The following is a 6200-nucleotide window of genomic DNA, read 5'->3' on the forward strand; positions in this document are numbered from 1 at the left end:
CCCACTCCCTCCCCCCCCCACCCATCCGATTTTGCAAGATCCGCACAACACATGCGTAGGACTCGCCTGAGTCGTTGGGATCTGTCAGCCCGGTGCTGCCCGTGCTCTCTGCAGCACTGATGGTTTTCAGCAGCTGCCCATGAGCAAGCCGCGGGATTACCAGCTCTCGCCCGGCCTCCCTCGGGGGGCCGATGGGCACCCGGGCTTTTTCCACACCGTGGGAGAGGAGCTGCAACACAGGCCTGGGAAACTTGTTCCTTCGCAAGGGAGCACAGCTTCCTTGTTTTTTATGACCAAGGGGAGGGGCGGGGAATGCTATGGCAAAAGCCAATTCCTAGAATAAGAAGCAAAGGGAAGGGGCTGGCGCTGTGGCGCAGAGGGCACAGCCGCCGCCTGTCATGCCAGCATCCCCTATGGGCGCCTATGCTCTGCTTCTGATCCAGCTCCCTGCTAACGCGCCTGGGAAAGCATCGGAAGATGGCGCAAGTGCTTGGGCCCCTGCACCTGTGTGGGAGACCTGGATGGAGCTTCTGGTTCCTGGCTTCAGCCTGACCCAGCCCTGGCCATTGTGGTCATTTGGGAAGTGAACCAGAGGATGGAAGATCAATCTCTTCTCTCTCTCTCTCTCTCTCTCTCTCTCTCTCTCTCTCTGTGTGTGTGTGTGTGTGTCTTCCTCTCTCTGTAACTCTGACTTTCACATAAATAAATACATCTTTCACACACACACAAACCCAAAAGGAAGTGGTTGGGATTTCTCTGAGACGGGTTGCACTTCCGAAAATCTTCACCACGCTGCTGTGTGTGAGCCGTTGTGACGGTGATCAGTGTCCCTGGACGTGGTGGAGTAGAGAGGGCGTGGTGTCCGGCCACGGCTGGGGGCTCCAGAGGCGACAGCTGAATGGCTGTCATGAGGGCCTCTTGCCTGCGACTCAGCGAAGACATTATGCTGGCAGCACTGTCCAGTGCTGTGTGGGCTGAAGGGTTGTGTGCTGCTTCTAAAGACATGGAGAGCATCCACGCAATCCCCCAGCCCCCGCGTGCGGGCTCCTGTCCAGGGAATGCTGCAGACCCCAGAGGAAAGCAGCCTGGGGCCCAGGCTGACCGTGTGGAAGGCCGCACGCTCCATCTGCCTTGGCCCGGGCTTCCCCTGGGGACCACCCCAAGGCTTGGGCCTTTGTGGCAGCAGCCCGTCCTGCCCCTTGCCTGGCTCCCTGCAGGTGCCCGGGGGTCTGCTCTTTCTGCACTGCGCAGTGTCATCCGCGGACACTGAGTCCCCCTACCCGAGTGCTGCTCTGTTTCCAGCTCCCCTCCTCCCTTTCCTTCCAAATCGAAGCTTATCCACCATGCCCTTGATGTTGGCCCCACCCACTCCCCGAAGTTCCTCTTCAGCTGGGTCCTGTGCGTGCTGTTCCTCCCAGCAGATTTCACCGGCTCCGGGCCGCCTTCCTCTCTCTCTCTCCCTCTTTCTCTCGGCTGTTGCCTTTTGAGGGGTGACCAGCCCAGAGGCTGCCTGGGTCGCCACAGACACCAGCGTGGCTGTAGTTCCCACGCCTCGGCTTCGTGCTGGCACTCAGCTCCTCTCACCAGACCCTCCCGCTGGAGTGGGGCTGTCCCCTGGCCTCGTGTTCTTCCCTTTCCCACACTCGCTGGCTCTGTGTCAGGGGAGGCAGGGAAGGGATCCCCAGGGGCCTTGCCTGGGCTCCTGCTCTTCCTCCTCCTCCTCCTCCAAGATCTGTCCTTTTGGAAGCTGTGTTTTCCACTTTGGCTTCAGCTGCCACCTTCGTGCAAGACATCGCCCACCTCCCCCATACCCTCTGGGTCTGTTCCTGGTCCTCCTGCCCCAGCAGCCTGCTGCTTCTTGGGGGGTCACAGGTGGCAGGTGTGAGCCGGCCAGCTGCCCGGCCCTGCTCACCCCGTGTCCCTAAGGTCCCCCGAGTGCCCCTCTCCTTGTCTTTCTGGGGACTTCTCTGTGGCTCAGGCCCCCATGAAGGCTTCCCAGTGGCCAAGCAACTCACTGCCTTCCTGCCTCTCACCCATCTGCCATCCACTTCTGGTTCCTGCCCTCTGGCAGTGGGAGCCAGCTGACCGCGGTGGGGCGTGGAACATGGAACGCGAGCAGGTGCGCTGTGTGCTGTGTGCTGTGTGCTGTGTGCTGTGTGCCTGGATGTAGCACCCAGATGGGAAGAGCGTGGGCTGTGCGCTTGAGCAGACCTGGCTTCCTGTCCTGGCCCTGCCACCCAGGAGCTGTTGACTTTGGCAGTTCCTTAATCTTTCTGAGGCTTGGGTTTTACATGTAAAATGTGGTAACACCTACTTTAACAGGGCTGTGAAAATTAAATAAGGGAGGCCCATGAAACCCCCAGGGCACGCGGCAGGTGTCCAGTGTCCTTGGCCCTCTCTCTCCCTTCTCCTGCGGGGTGGGGGATGGGGGGGTCGGGGGTCGGGGGAGGCAGGCCCGGCCTGCAGAGCTGCACCAAGGCCACAGGGCCTGTGTCCGTGGGAGTGCAGGAAGCGACCACAGTTTGATCAGCCCTTCAGGCCAGCTGCGGTTTCTTGTTCCAGACAAAGAACCCCGAGATCCTAAACCAGCTTGCACCCCTCATTTTTAAGCTCTTAGTTATAGGATGTTAGCTCTGCTTCCCAACTGTGAGCCTTACTCCCTGGGAAATTAGGCGGCTGGAAACTGACTGAGTGCACTGCGCATGGTGAGGGAGCCTCTGTGAGCTGGGCCCCCTCTCCAGGGGTGGGACTCTGGGGGAAGGGGGAGGAGGGGAGATGCCACACAGTCTGTCAGTCTTCTGCAAGGAAGCCAAGTTCCCAGGCTAGCCTGAGGTCCTCCGTGGGGGCGCGCGGGTGCTCCTGCAAGGCCAGCACCAGCCTGATCTGCGGCCAGTGCGACAAGATGAGGAACTCAGTGTGCCCTGCATTCCCAATGCTCTGATAAACTCGGGCCTAAGGAGCCAGGCCGCTGAGAAGTGAGAAATGCCAAACACGAAATGGCGGCAGTGCTGCCGCAGGCGAACGCAGCAGGTGCTACGCCTGACTGAGGGCTTTCACCTGCTCTGCTCCGGCCTGCGGTCAAGGACAGGCTGGCCTGTGGTGTCATGAACACCACCGTATGCTTCCGGGCACTGCCACTCACCTGCCGGGTGACCCAGGACTTCCTGACCTCTGACCCCTCCCCGATGCTGCAGCTTCAGTGTGGATCCTTGTAGCTTCTGGAGGGGGAGCCGGCTGGTGTGCAGGCAGGGCCAGGGCCAGGTGCCACCTTCCTGGAGCAGATGAGCCCCAGGAGGGCACAGCACCAGGCTGTTATGTCTCGGGCAGGACCTCTGTGCTGGCTGCCTCGGCTGCCCGGACCCTCCTCCATCTTCCCATGGGTGGGTGAGGCTTGCTAACAGCATGAGCTGGAACCCCTGTGCTAGCTACCAGGCCTGGAGGACAGGGTCCCGAGACCTCCTTTTCCTCCCTGCTTCCTGAGGCAAGTCTCAGGAAGACCTTCACGGATGGGAAGTCGACTGGCGCTGATTGGGCAGTGTTTGCTCCTCAGTGGGTTTTTATCTTCACTTGCACAGACTCATTTTTGTTCTACGTTTACACCCAGCTTTCCCTAAGGCTCTGTATCTCGCTGTGGTTTGTGCCACCCAAAGTGCAAGTGTCAGACACTCAACCCCCAAATTTGTAGGTTCCTGGTATGTGGCGGGGAGGTGCTTGGGGTCAGACCAGGTCATATGGGTTGGGCTCCCATAAAGGCATCAGTGGCGCCACAGGAGGAGGAAGGGCGACCCCAGCCAGCAGCTTGCTGGTGCCATGTTGTTGCATGTCCCAGCTTCCAGAACCGGGAACCAGCGAAACTTCTCTTCTTTATCAATCGCCTGGACGCAGGTGCTCCACTCAATGGGTGCAATGCACTGGAACCTGATCTGAAGAACAGATTCCTAGGAAATGGCAGAGGAGAACTGGGGAGAGTAGAGAGTGGCCTGAGAATGGAGGCAGGCAGGTTTTAGGCCCACAGGCAGCAGCAGGGACAGCCCCGCTTGGGATGATCCAAGTTTGTCTACACCTCGTTTAATGACAGGCTTAGGAAAGAAAAAAAACCCAACTTTCCATTTGGCCAAGTTCGTGCCACCCCTTTGGCAGCCGGGGAGCAGCCGTGGCAAGAACACTCAGGTGCTTGTGTGAGCAGAAGCTGCCTTGCAGTCCTCTTCTGGGGTTCTGGAACGTTCCACAGTGGCATGGAGGGGAAATGACACCTGAATGATTTTTTTTCTTTTTCTTTCTTTTTTTTTTTTTTTTTTAACATGCGCTCTTCTGAAAAACGTTTTCCAAACAGGTATACGATTGTGGTGGGTGTGGCAATGTGACATCAGGGACAAGTCTGAACACAGACGAGGTTGTGGCTTTGGTCCTGCTTTTCCTCTTCCTAGGACAAAGGGAAGCAAGGGATCCTGCTGCATGGCCTGGAAAGGTGTCTCATCGGGGCTGGTGGAGTCACGGGGACTCCCCAGGGTCCCTTCCCGCCTCTGCAGCGCCTGGGGCGCGAGCACAGGACTCTGCCTGGGACATCAGGGGACTCGGGAAAGCCGCACGTCACAGTGGTTTCCCATGGCAGGCTCTGCTGCAGGGTCACAGGCTCTGCAGCAGGGGCCTCAGCTGCCACAGGGCTTTGTGTGCTTGGGGAGAGGCAAGCAGGCAGCCGGTGCAGAAGTGACAGCGCAGAGTGCAGGCGCGGGGGTGTGCTGGCTGTGAGGGCTGGGCCGGGACACATGAGCGGCTACGGGAGAAGGGCGGTTGGCTCATGGGGTAAAAGTGCTCCCAGTGACACACAGGCTCTTATCTTCGGGCGGCTTTTAGGCTGGGGTCAGCACTATGCTTTAGTGGCGTAAGCCTCCACCTGTGGTGCCTGCATCCCATGTGGGCGCCAGTTCAAGTCCATGCTGCTCCTCTTCCGATCCAGCTCTCTGCTATGGCCTAAGAAAGCAGCGGAAGACGGCCCACGAGCTTGGGCCCCTGCACCCATATAGGAGACTTGGAAGAAGCTCCTGGCTCCTGGCTTAGGATGGGCGTAGCTCCGGCCATTGCTGCCATTTGGGGAGTGAACCAGTAGATGCAAGACATCTGTCTTGCTATTACTCTGCCTCTCAAACAAACAAAACAGACTTCAGAGCTTACCATGTAATGCTTGCACATTTTGGACAATATCTCAGCACAGACACACAGCGGGAACCCGCCGGGCCAGGCAGCCGGCCTCTCCATCTCCTTAGCTTTCCTGTGTCTGGAGCCCCCAGCTTCTCTCTGGCAGTTGTCCGCAGGGGACCCCATACGCTGATTTTAGGTGGGCTTTGCAGAAGACTTCCTGCGTGCTGAAACCCAACCCCCCACCTCCCAAATCACCGCCACATCTGGCCTCTGCCCCTTCCCACACCCTCGAGGCCTGCCCCATCTACATTTCTGTGGCCTGCGGCCTTCGCGGGGTGGGGCAGGAGAGGGTGCACTTGTCCCATGGTTCTGTCACACCCTCCATCATGGTTCACTTGGTCTGGAATGTCGTCCGTCCCAGCGTCCCGGCCCCACAGGCCCCTGCTCTCTGGATGCCCAGCTCACCCATGGTCCTCATTTCTCTGGAATTCTTCGTGGGTTCCCAACCTCTAAGCTCTTTGAAGGACGGTGGTGTTTCCTCCACATCTGGGGCCTTCGCTCACAGCGGGGGGACATGCATGTGAGTTGATTGACTGATTGATGATGAGGATACGGTGTGATTGACGAAGCACTGTTATACACCAGCCTTCAAAAAAAAAAAAAACAACAACAACAAAAAAAAAAAAACAAAAAAAGCTGATCTGATGCCCAAGGTGGTTGGACTGAGAGCAGTGCTGAGAAAGACCCCAGCACCACGGCAGGCAGGGCAGCCGCCCTGGGTCGGAGTCCGCTGCTCGCTGTTCCCTGTGAGCCTAAGAGGAGCACACGAGCCCTGTGCTCCTGGGAAGAGATAGCGAGCAAAGCCGGGGTTCGAGGGTTGCACACGTCTTGGTTGGAGGCTGTGATTTCTATCAGGCTCCTTCGTACCTCCCAAGCAGGCCTCCTGGCCACCTTTGCATGAACGCCTTGTGTGTGTATGTGTGCTGGGGGCTGACCCTTGCGTGGACGCACACCCACGCCAGGCAGCTGCCGCCGAGCCGCTGCAGCCACTGCCTCTTACT

This window comes from Oryctolagus cuniculus, chromosome 3, assembly GCF_051225735.1.
Source record: "Oryctolagus cuniculus isolate XC-2025 breed Fujian yellow rabbit chromosome 3, ASM5122573v1, whole genome shotgun sequence".
Lineage (NCBI taxonomy): Eukaryota > Metazoa > Chordata > Mammalia > Lagomorpha > Leporidae > Oryctolagus > Oryctolagus cuniculus.